The sequence below is a fragment of the Camelus dromedarius genome, chromosome 35 (assembly GCF_036321535.1).
Source record: "Camelus dromedarius isolate mCamDro1 chromosome 35, mCamDro1.pat, whole genome shotgun sequence".
NCBI classification, from domain to species: domain Eukaryota; kingdom Metazoa; phylum Chordata; class Mammalia; order Artiodactyla; family Camelidae; genus Camelus; species Camelus dromedarius.
In genome coordinates this window covers 6,306,300-6,319,114 of record NC_087470.1, presented here as the reverse complement: position 1 = coordinate 6,319,114, position 12,815 = coordinate 6,306,300, and the positions used below count along the sequence as shown (strand labels likewise).

The window sequence follows — 12,815 nt, the reverse complement described above, 5'->3', positions numbered from 1 at the left end:
AAGGGGCGGGTGCAAGGAGATGTTGAAGAACAACTGATATTAACTGCAGTAAATTAAATGAAGAACATAATATATGAAGGGAAGATCAAGTTAACACAGCAAAGGTGGAAAAGGCAGTACCAGAGACGAAGAGCTCTCACTTCATCACTCACTGCATTTCACTTACGGCACCCGCCCTCTGGGAAGGCAGCGCCAAGTTCTTGAGAGACTGGTGTTTGTGCTGTGGGTGCTCTAAGTACAAAACGGTATCTTATGGCTTCCAGATTTTAAGACTGATAGATTATTTCTCTTATGTCCCGTTTCTGAGTTCTTAAACAGCAGGATCTTTTGCTTGTGGGGGTGAGCTATTGTGGTTAGTAACTCAGGGTTACTCCAATAATCTCAAAGGACAGTGGGGAAATCACTAGAACAAATAAAAGAGAAATTTCACTCAGAAAAAAACATATGCCCTATAGAACCTTGTGGGGGCCTTGGGGGCAATGTTACCACCAACTCATCTAACAGTTGTATGTGAGTGCGTTGAAACTCCAAGCTCAAGTCACTTAAGCACGTATGAGAACCAGGGTCCAGGCTGTGGTGCTCCAGACATGCACAGGAAGATGAAAAGCCTGACTACTGCCTCCGACAGGATCAGTCCTGCCGGGGAGCGCAATGGACACTGACATGATCACGCACCATCAAGACAAGAATCAACTGCAATTCATGCTTAGAGAGGAGAGCAGAAAATCTCTAAAAAGTGGAGGGTTTGCTGCCAAGGCTTGGCAAGAGTCCTTCCAGGCAGAAAAGCAGAGAAAGATACTTCTGGCGAAGGAGACTAGGGATGGTGGCTGGGTGCGAGGCCTAAAGAAGCAAGGGTGGAGGGCTCCAGGGTCATCTTTCAGAAGCTGTTCCCCTTCAGCAGCTAAGAGGCATAACTAAAAAGGCAGGTGGGGTGTCATTAATGATCATGGGGAAAACTGGGAGGAGGAAACTGAGGTCAGGAGATCACCACCAAAGGCACTTTATTTGAGAGGAACAAAAATAATTCAAAAAGCACTTGGAAATCCTATCTCCCATGAACGAAAAGAACACAAAATAAGTTTCACTCCAGCGTTGAATACAGAATAACAGACTGCCTACTCTCAAAAATGGATTGAAATTTCTAATTCGTTAGGGATTATTTAGAGAATAGGAAAACGAATAAATCTGAACAATCTCTCTACAATAGCTGTTACTCCATCCTGTTATGTAGGGTAGAGTTAGGCTGAATTATTTAATTAGTATTTTAATGAGACTATAAAGTTCTAAATTCCTATCAATTTCTCCCAAAAGCGTACAACTTTTCTTTTCAATGACCTTTATTTGACTTAACTAGAACAATAACTATTTTCCAAGGCTTTTTTCGTGTGTGTTAAAATACCAAATGATATGCTGCCCTCAGAATGTTGTTGTTATTATTAATGCTGATAATAGCCCCAATAAGAAATATTTACAATTATGACTCATTTTGGAATACCAGGTCATTGGCTTAAAGTCCTTTTGAAAATAAGCAGAAAAAACGAACATAATTTCTACACCAGGGACAGGAGCTGCACCCTTAATCGAACCTGGTCACTAAGCACAACAAAAGCAAAGATGAAACTCAAATCAGACACCAGGCCACAAAGCATAGCTGACTGAAGATGCCACAAAATGACCTTTCATTCACCGAGGGAATCAGATGCGTTTCTATGTATATTATATATTTTAAAAGCAATTATTATATATATAGCATGTAATTTAGGAAAAAGAAAACTACCTCTTTCTGTAGACTTATAAACAGGAAGCCCAATGGGGTGTCTTGCAGACATGAACCCGCATGCATAAATGCAAAGCCTATTGACCAAAATACTTTCCTGTCTCCTAAGCTTAAAAAAAAAAAAAAGTAATTCAAGGCAGTGGTGAGCTGAAAGGGCTCAGATACAAAACGTGTACATCATCAGCCTTCTAGTAGATAAAAGTGCGCCATGCATAATAGAAAAGATGAAGTTTCCTATGGAAATCTATTTTGAGATGCAACAATTTAAAGGCAAACGAGAGCTCAAAACCAAGTTCAAACAAAGAGAAACAAAGGCCAAGCAAATGTACAGAAATGGACAAAGACATTGGAGAAGGAGGGGATTTGTGTTCAACCAATACTCCAAATCAGCAAATTCATCCTGAATTCAAGCCAGTGATGTGCCATGAGGTCACTCAAGGAACCAGGCAGAAACCATCTGCCAGAAGAAATAGGAAAAATGTCAAAGGCAGGTGTGAGGTGTGGAAGGGTTGACCCTGTGACCCTTGCTGCCATGAGGCAGGATGCTCTTGAGGGCTTTCTGCACAGGCTGGAGGGCTCACATGACTCTGTTTAGAAGGATATCAGCCAAAAGCTGTGCCACACGGGCTGCAGCACGTGCTGTCACATCTAGTAACGGTTCTGAGTTCATCCTTAGACGACATGACCAGAAGGATCTAAGAATCAATGATGGAGACTTACCTGAATGAGTATTCCATTTCATTCCTTGGCAGTAAACCTTCAGCTTTGTACAACATAAATATTGACAAAGATATACACAGGCAACCTATTTGAAAGCCTAACTGCATAATTGCATCTAATTGAGAAAAGCGGGCTCCGTTTCGGTATGCTAGGTCTTTGTTTGGCTCGGTAACCGATGCTTCTGAGACCCAAAGCATATTCTAGTATAACCGACAGCACAGAAATCTCCACTGATGACTTACTCATTTCAGGGTATTCATAAAATAACACCAGTTTGCCCGTGGGATACAGATGGTTGTCCCATTCCCATCGTGGGGTGGTATGTTCTGCTCCCGAAACTGTGGAATCATTAGATTCATGACCCAGGTGCCAAACAGATCAAATTATAAGGCAAGATATTATCAGACCAAGGTCATAAAAGTATTACTGACATTTCAAGCTGAACACATCATCTTCCCAAGAATTTAATTTCTTGTTTTCAGGATAAATTTCTTTTTATTGCTGCCTCCCTACCCTCAAGTATTGTGAAAACTAGTCCTGAATACGTACCTTGGGTTTACCAAAATTGTAACGACTACTACTACTTTATCTCCTACCTCCTTTTCAGGTAGGCACTTTAGCTTTTAGAAGATACCTACCCTCATTTGTTTTTTCCTCCATTTCTCTGCTATTATCCACCAAGGCCTTTCCAGTCTGTAAATTGTCAGACAAAATAAGTAAAAGAAAGAAATACAGAGTCTGTGAGCTGCTGATAAGTGCTGCAGAGGAAAATAAAGGAGGGCGAGGAATGTGTAGTAGGGAGGAGTGTGGATGAGGCAAGTGACCTTTGAATAAGGCAAAGACGGAGACAAAGGGGTGGGCAGAGGGAACAGTGATCACAGGCCTTGAGGTCCCTCACGCTGGACAGACAGCATGGAGGCTGGTGTGGGACAGAGTGAATAGGAAATAAGTGGTGGTTTTGGGGGGTGGAGCCTTAGAGGCTGCCGTGAGGATGTGGGCATTTTTCCCTCTGAAGGAATTATGGAGCCATGGAGGATCACTGAGCAGAAAAATGATAGTCAAACGTTGGATCGAACAGGTCCAACACCCTAATTTAAGCTGAACAAATCAAGGGCCAAAGAAGTGACATGCCACCTCAAATTCAGTGCAGAGCTTGAAATAAACAGCCTCGACTCGCAGCCCAGTGCTCTGCCCCCTTCTGGATGTTGTCCCACAGAGCTGTCTATAAGGTTATATTTTTTCCTCACTCAGAGGCTTGTGGGACAACTGAATTCTTCCCCCTTTTTCAAATGGCAATTTGTCCTGAAAGGAATTCGGAGTTGGCAGTGAAACAAGGCATGGACATGTAGCCTACAGAGCTGTTGTCCCTGAAAGCAACAGCTGGCGTGTGGTTTACTCGTGGAGTTCAGCAGAAGAGACAGAGCAACAACAGACAACTTAGCATCTGGCAGAGCTTCGGCTGACTGCACTGCACGTTTGGATGGATTTCAAATTTGGACAGTGAGGCGGCTTCACACGAAAGGCAGGTGTATACATCATACATGCCCACACGTCTGTATGCAAACACACGTGGACACACACAGAGTATATGATGTGACTTTTAAAGAGCTGCCCCTGCTAGGTTTCACACTGCCTCTGATCTCAGCGTTAACCTTTCCCTGGCCATGCTCCCAGGGTTGCTACGAGATTTCTTTGCAATGGAACATGCCCTTCGCTTCACAAACTTTCCCCAATTCTTTCAATGACATTAGGGGAAGAGCAGGGAGCTCTGTGAAGGGGTGGGGATATGGAATCGAGATACCCCTGAATCTGAATCCACACTTCATGGCTTATTTGTTATTTAACTTTATTTACATTCAAAATGCAATTGTTGCAGATCTCAGAAGTTGATTTACACTCACTGCTGTGGCAGAATGTTGCGGTCAGTAGACCCACCACTGGATCCTCTTATTCAACACGTCCTTCCAATAATTCAGATATTACTGTATCACAAATGCCCATCTCTATATTTTGATACCTGCTTTTCAGTATAATTATCTTCCTTCTTTATTCTCTAAATCTTATGATTTTTAAACATTTTTCTGAGAAGTGTTCCACAGGCACTTTACATATGATAAGTTGATAAAGAGATCCTGGAGATCAAAACCACATTTAAATCCTGAGAAAAACTCAACTGTGCCGTATACATGGCTAGGTTTAGTCTGCTTCCTTTGTTACTTTGTTTAGTAATTTTTGTTTCAAACAACAAGATCCTACTGTATAGCACAGGGAACTACATTCAATAACTTTTAATAGCCTATAGTGGAAAAGTATATGACAAGGAATATATATATATATATATATATGTATGTATAAGTGAATCACTATGCTGTACACAAAGAATTAACACAATCTTGTACACCAACTATACTTTCAACAAACAAGTTGAAATAAAATTGGGAGATGAAACTTCCCCTGCCCAGGCTGCTGTCAGGATGAAACGATTCAAAGCAGGCCAGGTATTAGCAAACCCCCTAACACATCAAAACCCCATATGGGATCTTCTTTTTGAGCAGCACAGGCTAACCGGCTGTGGTCACCTGTAAATAAGGTTGAAGTCACTTAGACCCTTGGCTTGGGAACACTGTGGCCACAAGGGTGGGGGTCACTGCAGCACTTACGAGAATGACGGGGACAGCTTGCTCCTGATGCCGCTCCCCAGGCTGCAGCCCGGAGCACTGCAGTCAGGTCTGAGGTCCAGCCGGGAGCGCGCAGCTCCACGGCCACTCGGAGCCCTGCGGTGCGGGTGGAGCTGGGACCGCGCTCGTCCATCACCCTTCCAGGCACCCAGACTCGGGAGTCCCCTGGGGGAATTTTTCTCTGCCTCATAATTCCTGTCTCAGCCTCTTGTGGAATCCGGTCCATGCCCAATGGAAGCAGGGCTTTAACCCTCCGGGACCCAAATCCATCACGGTTTGGATCCAGGAAGTAACTTCCATGTTAACTCACCTGGTGCTCCCTTCTTGTGCTGAACTGCCCTCCCCCGTCGATGGCATTAGGTCGTATTAGAAGTCCCGACTTGCTTGTCCTTAGATAAGGCTCTGAGCCTCTTGCTCAGTCTTCCTGCGTGGAACCACTCATCTGTGGCAGAAAAGCTTGGGCTGTCGGCAACCCATCATTGTCCTCGGTCTTTTGGGTTTTCTGTTGATTTATGGTTCTCGTGCAGGGATACCAATTTGCACATGAGAAGCACCTGTAGACATTTTAAAAAATACAGACACTGGATCCTCCCCACTCTCCAGCCAAGGCTGGAAGCTTTCTCCCTCTAGCAGTGGTTACACAATCATTTGCTTGGGAATTGACCACACATATTGGCATAATCATGGTAAATTGCCCTTTACTCACTGCTTGCCACATGGCATTTTCTACTTCATGTTGTCTTTGTACGTTCATTATCACATTTAATCCCTGAATTATAGATAATCACCATTTCTGTTGAGGACACTCCTACTTGCTAATATTGAATACAAGTATCTTTGATTCTCTTAATCTATTTCATTCCTGAGTTTCCTGTTCCTGGATTTAAAGAGTGAATTATGGACACATGTATTTAAGATTCTCTTATTATATCTATCTGACTCATCCTCTAACCAAATCATATCTGGAGAAGAGAGATTTTCTCTTTTAAACATTTGCATTTTCTTACTATATAGCAGTGCGTACACACGATGGAAAATGTAGAAAGCATATAAAGTAAGAAAATTACAGCCATACATTATCTAAACACCAAAGGACAATGCTATGTCATGTTGAGCATTTAACCATTTTTCTTAATATTTTATCATAAAATTTCCCTAGGGCAAGTTACTTAACCCTGGAATTGTACTAGACTTTTGTCAAGTACAGAATAACATTCCCAGAAATGACCCCAATGTCAAAATAGCACGTGAGGCTGGGAAGGCCATAGGTCACTCAGCTTATTCTCTGAGTCCTACAAAGAATGCTGTTAATTCACTGATGTTATGCATTCGATGCCTGTGAGTCACTCACTCACTCAGCTGGCTCGGACTGAAGCCTACTTCATACCAAGTACTGATCCAAGTGCTGGGGAGACCCCAGAGAGAGCCTGGATCACGGCATCACTGTCCTTCTTCATTTGCTCCCAGAATCCTACTCAACAAACCCACATGGGATTGGGGGGTGGAGGCAGGTGAGATATGGTAAAATTCATTTCATTATGTTCCTTTAGACATATTTAAATAGCATGAAAATAGTCACTAACTTTGATAAGTTTTCTTTTCCCTTCCTATGTATTTTTGAGGATGGGTATAGTTTTGGGGCAGCAAGAGTAATTGATAGATCTTTAGTATGTTAGGATTTTATATGAAAAATTAAGAAGGAAACTGGCACCTTATACAAAGAGAAGAGGCAGTGAGGAAAACACAAGCCACCCTCGAACTTGGCTACCATTCAGAATTTCTGGTATTCAAAAAAGGGAAACATAATTCAAAATATATTCCCTAAATATTTTATCCCAGAGTAGAAATACATGTAGGCAAAGTTCAGCTCACTGGAACCTACAACAATGTGCTTACTTAAGCGAAGGTATAAACAGACCACAGATACTATAATGCATCCTTTACTTTAAACTAGTTCATGTGAGCAAGTTTCATTTCACATGAATTGCTCAGTACCAATTTAGGAAATATATCCTTCTTGATTGGTAAAAATAGCTCACTGATAACCAGATTCAACAAAATTTAGTGTTAAATAATTAACCTATTTCCTTCAGGAAATGCTTTTGAGTAATCTGAGTTAAGTATTTCCTCTATCTGATCTATTTCTTTTCACAGAGAAAAGTAGTATTATTTGCACATGAGCTACTTTTACTCCTCTGGAGAAATCTGACTGTGAGCTCAGGGTAAAAGTTGTCTACTGCACAGTAGGGAAAAAAAAGATTCATTTCACAGCAAAGATCAGAATCTTTATTTTGAGGGGCGTGGTGAGCTGGGGGACAAGGGAAATGCCTTTGTTTAGAGACAGACCACAGTAATCCATCCTGAAGCTGAAAGATGAAGACCTTGTGAAGAAATGTGGAAGGACACACTGACACAGAAATGTGTTCACTCTGCAAAAACAGAAAGAAGGAAAGAAAAAATAATTTAACTGCCCTATAAAGAGAATGGACAGAAAATTGGTAATAAGGGAGAGTGAAGGAAAGTTAGGGAAGGGAGGAGAAACAGTGAAAGGGAACTTGGATGCGGTGGGCAGAGTAGCAGGTTTCTGGAGCTTACAATGAAGGATGATAAGAAAAAAAGTAAAGTTTAAAAAAAGTTACAAAGTTTAAAATAGTTTAAAAATTAAAAAATGAAGTTAAAAAATAATTATTTTTATAGTGGCATGGAAGATTTTAAAATGATGGAGGTTTTTTATTTCAAAATTCAAGTTGTTTGAGTTTCTCCTCCATGCTCCAAACAACAGTAAGACCTGCTTGTGTAATTGGTTTTGGGGGACACCACAGAGAGTGGTGAGCAATGCAGTTAGGTTGGCCAGGAGCAGAATGCTTTTGTGGAAGGCAAGACAGAAGAGAGATCAACAGTTTCATGAGGACAGAAACTCAAAGCCAGAAATTATCTTAAAAAGCTTAGTGTGGTAGGCAGAAAAATGTTCCCCCCCAATATGTCTATGTCCTTATCACCAGAAAATAGGAAGAGGTCAGTTTCCCTGGCAAAGGGGGTCTATGGTTTCAGATGCGGTTAACGTTGTTAACCAGCCTACTCTAAGAGAGACGAGCTGTATTATAGAGGTGAGCCCATTGTAATCACCAGGGTCATTAAAGTAGGAAGAGGGAGACAGAAGAGGGGAGAGAGGAGAGGAGATTTGACCACAGGATCAGAGTCAGAGGCACACAACCATGCTGACCTTGAGAGAAGGAAAAGAGGTCACAGGCCAAGAGACGTAGGTGGCCTCTGGAAGCCAGAAAAGTCAAAGATACAGTTTCCCCTGAGGCCTTCAGAAACAGCCGTGCCAATATTTTGACTTCAGCAGGCTCCTGCGTTCAAGAACCCTACAAGGTTAAATTTGTGTTGTTTAGTGGAGACTATTTCTTTTTTCTTCCTACTACCATGTCATTTGGGGATACTTGTTACAACAGAAAGCAAATACACTAAGCTCCTTGAAATGTTCAGAAATTGCAGATAACACTGGACTGTCCACTTTGATATGGGATTGGGTTTATGTGAAAATCCAAAGGACAGTGTGACCTTTGCTAACATATGCTTTTCTCATTTTTAGGAAGAGAACAGTAAGTCAAAACTTCTGTAGTTATTATTTTAGACAAGAGTCTCTTAAAACATTATGTAGCCCTGTGCCTTAGGACACCAAGAGAGTCTCTGTTCTTAGAAGAACATGAATTCTGTGAGATAGGGTCTTACATCTGAGTCCCACAGTGGTCTCTTATTGGCAATGAGAACTTGGGCAAATCATTTACCCTCTTTAAGCCACAGGATCTTCATTTGAAAAGGAAGATAAGAATAAGGATTGTTTGGGTGATTAAATTGTACACACACACACACATATATGTACAACATTTAATACAGTGAATAACACATATTAGGCACTCAACAAATTCCTGTTATGGATTTTTAAATGCATGTATAAAAGGAGGAGAAAGTTGCAGGAAGTTGTGGGAAAACTTAGTTCACGGCCCCAAAAAGGGCCATCTCTCAACGGGCTCTGATCAGTCAGTCCCCAGTGATGGGCTAATAAGCAGAAACTATAGCACTTGAGGATTTAATTTAAACATAAAAAGGAAGATATTTAAACATAATTATTAAACAGAAGGTATGTTTACACTGTTGGCTGGATCATCTTATCTGGAGAGCTTTAATAAGCAGAGAGTCTCCCCTGTTTTAGAGATGGGCATGCAGGAAAATTACTTGGATGGGTGGGCCGTTCTCACCCCAAGATCACATGACTTAGTACTCACGGAAGTAACACCTCTTGTATGTTATTCCAGATGGACTCTCCTCCCATGATTATTGTCAGCTGCATCATCAGTTCAAGGAGACAGCCACCTGGGTCACACTGGAATATTAGAAAGAAAATCTCATTTAAATTTTAGATAGCTCTAACATGAAATAAAGTCATTATTTTATGCCTAAAAAAATCTAAGGAACAGAGAGTAAAGACACTCTTCATTGGGCAACTAAGAGAAAACATGAAACAGGTTAGACTGTCCGAACACAAAGCTGTATTCACACGTCTTCATTTCTGTATTTTCACAGCCAATACACCAGATCTCCAGGATAAGTCACAAATCTGCCCTTAAAGAATGTGATATAGAAACACGAGGAGTAGTAGTTGAAAAACTGGAAGAAGAACACCTTCATGGCTAGGTTGTTCCCACAGTCAGTCTGGTCCTTGGGATCTCTGCAGCTAGAATAAAGAAAAGTTAAGTCTGTAAAACTGTGAACAGCTTTGAGACCATAATCAAAGCCACGGACACATGAGTTAACACGCTAAATATATATATATATATATATATACACAATTCACACTTTTTTCATATAAGCTGTTTTGAATTCCTTAACATAGCTACTATGTTAATTCCAACTGTACACACTGTTGTAAGAGTTTCTCCCACTATGAATGCAATATCACACAAGGCAAAAAAAAAAAACAAAGTCACCCGTTCCTTAAAATTTATAAGCAGAACAGTATCCAATGGGCAAGAACTGTCCTCTGTCAGGTGTAAGTTGAAAGAAAGCTACTTCTAAACATCCTGCTAAATGAAATTCTCTTCTCTCCCTGAACGGCAGGAAGGTAGGACTATTGAAGAAAACAAACAAAACACGGGGCAACTTGCTGGAAGCATTTGGGGAACATAAAACATCCTCCTAGTTCAAAATTTGAATTGGTCTTAATGTTTTCAGAAGATGACCACTGAGCAGACAACTGGGAGAACGACCCAGCCACATGCAGTGTGTGGGAAGCAGTTAACTAGGGCCGCTAAGCCCCTGGCTGGGATACAAGCCAGAGAGAAGAAACATTTGTTATAGAAGCCACAGCTAATGAGAATGGAGCTACACTAACAGGAACAGCATGGGGGGAGGACACATAACAGTGTGATTACTTGTCCTCTCCTTAACGCACAAGCAAATCTGCCACTGGAACCACGACCCTCTTCCACTTATTTGCAATAAAGAGACTATTTACTTTCAACAATAGGGTACATGATCTAATGTAATTGAAATTATTATTAAGCACTGACATATTTACACAGAGCTTGGACATTCTAAAGCTTTCTTTGTCCCTTTTACTAATGCAAAGCTGCAGCTAATTCACTTCTCATATAGGCTAGAGAAAATACGTTTACACTTGAAGTTTTCTAAAGACTGTAATGTACTGGAATTGAAGTGCCTAAAAGATAAAGTCTCTGTTTTGACCTGGTTCTAAAACTGGTGTAGAAATGACCTCAGCTGCAGAAGGAGCTTAACAGACTCAGTCATCTTGATTGCCACTTTCTCATATATGGCGTTCAGGGTCACGATGATGATAAAACTGATGAGGGAAGCAGTGATGGGCGTGGCCCACCTGCACAGTCAGGTACTTCTGGATTGGGTCTCTTCCATTCAGGTTCTTGGGAAGTTCTGCTGAAAATACAATGAACACTGAAAGTCTGTAGACAATGATCCCAATAACTGAAGCAATGGTCAACAGGACCTGACAACCCAAAAGCCCAGCAGCATAAGGCTCACTAATGATCATATTTTTACACAGAAAACTTGCCCCCAATCTATGCTTAAACAGACAACATGCACGTGCTGTAAACTTCACATAAACCTGAGAAGTGATGTAAATCGCATGTAAATGCCACAAGAGACGTGAATATCAGGCATGTTAAATTTTCGGGGAGGAGGAATGAAGGATGTCAAAAAGAATGAGTGCATCCACTAATGTAACATGCTGACAGCAGGAGCAGCTGTGTGCAGGGCATAAGGAATATATGGGAACTCCACTTTCTGTGAATTTTTCTGTAAACCTAAAACTGCACTAAAGAAGGAAGCCTGTTAAGTATATCTTTAAATGGCTGAAAATGGAGTAACTGGTGGCATGTTCTTTTGGAGACAAGTCTGTGATAGCAGAACCAATGAAAGTATCCCTTCTACATCTATAGAATTACTTAGGTTATGAACTAGTTGTAACCCAAGAAGGGGATATGCTTCCTTTCAAGGGAGAACCTATCACTGATTCAGGGGTCAGCAGGTGCTAGCTGTCATCTTCATTCTGAATAGGACCAGTGAAGCTGTGGACATGCCCTGAGGGAAATAGTGGAAGTGACAGCAGGTCTCTGCTGATGAAAGCTTCACATGCTTTTCATACTCCTTGAGATCTTAAAATGGCAGGTACTCCTACTCCCTGCATTTGCACAAGATTCATGTCCCTGATCCATTGTAGTTCTGACTGTGTGGACTCAAGGGCAACGGGAGTGTCTGAAGCATAATTTGCACGTGGCTGGTAAGGCTTCAGTTCCTCACTAGGCAGGTATTTTTCTGCCCACTGAAGAATGCACATTAAAGGTCCCATTTTTAAACTGTTTTCCTTCCATCTACCTTCTTGGTCATAGTCTAGAAGCATGTACTCAGGGTCCCTGGCTGCTCCTGATGGCTGCCCCAGAGAGAAAGCTACAAAGAATGTGAATTTCAAGACTAGGTGAACCACATCATGTTATTTACAGTAACAGCGGGAGGCTGGCTTGCACCTGCAAGGGAGAGCAGTGGAAGTGTTTACAAGCCCCTCCTGGAGCCACACTCCTGCATCTTGATCCCAGCTCCGATGCTAGCTGTGGGGCCTTGTGCAAATTTCTTAACTTCTAGGGGCTTCAATCTCCTCACCCACATAATGGGGGGATAATAATAGCAATTTATAGGACTATTGTGATGAGTCAATGATTTACTAATTGTGAAAACAATTAGAACATTAACCACAGGCATGTGAAAAACTCTACCTAAGTATTAGCTATGAATATGGTGACCAAAGTCTTAAAAAGGTGTTTTTCTTAGTTTTTAAGCCATCAGTTTGTAGAGAAAGCATTTTATTTTCTCCTCTACTCTCTTTCATCATCCTTTTCTTCACAGTAAGTCTTCATGATTGTGAAAGGAATAACTTTTTGGTGTGTGTGTGATTAAATGTGAAAATTAGTTAAGGCTGTGAAAAATGTATTATAGAAGGTATATTAAGCCTTCCTCTCTTGTACAGCACATATAGGCCATTTAAATACTATGCATTTTTAAAAAGTCTGCATAATAATTTTTTAATTATGTATTAAGTAATCTTA

The 12,815-nt window shown here is 41.2% G+C and overlaps 1 long non-coding RNA gene across 3 annotated transcripts in view; it reads right to left on the bottom strand.

Annotated features, from left to right (window-relative positions):
* Positions 1–5,268: 5,268 nt before the first annotated feature.
* The window catches only part of LOC135319947 (uncharacterized), a 52,517-nt gene continuing 44,970 nt past the window's right edge, over positions 5,269–12,815 (bottom strand). For all 3 annotated transcript variants that reach the window (XR_010379035.1, XR_010379034.1, XR_010379033.1), the window contains 2 exons: positions 9,465–9,562; positions 5,269–5,729 (listed from right to left, as the gene is read on the bottom strand). This is a non-coding gene — a long non-coding RNA (uncharacterized LOC135319947). The remainder of the gene's footprint in view (positions 5,730–9,464; positions 9,563–12,815) is intronic.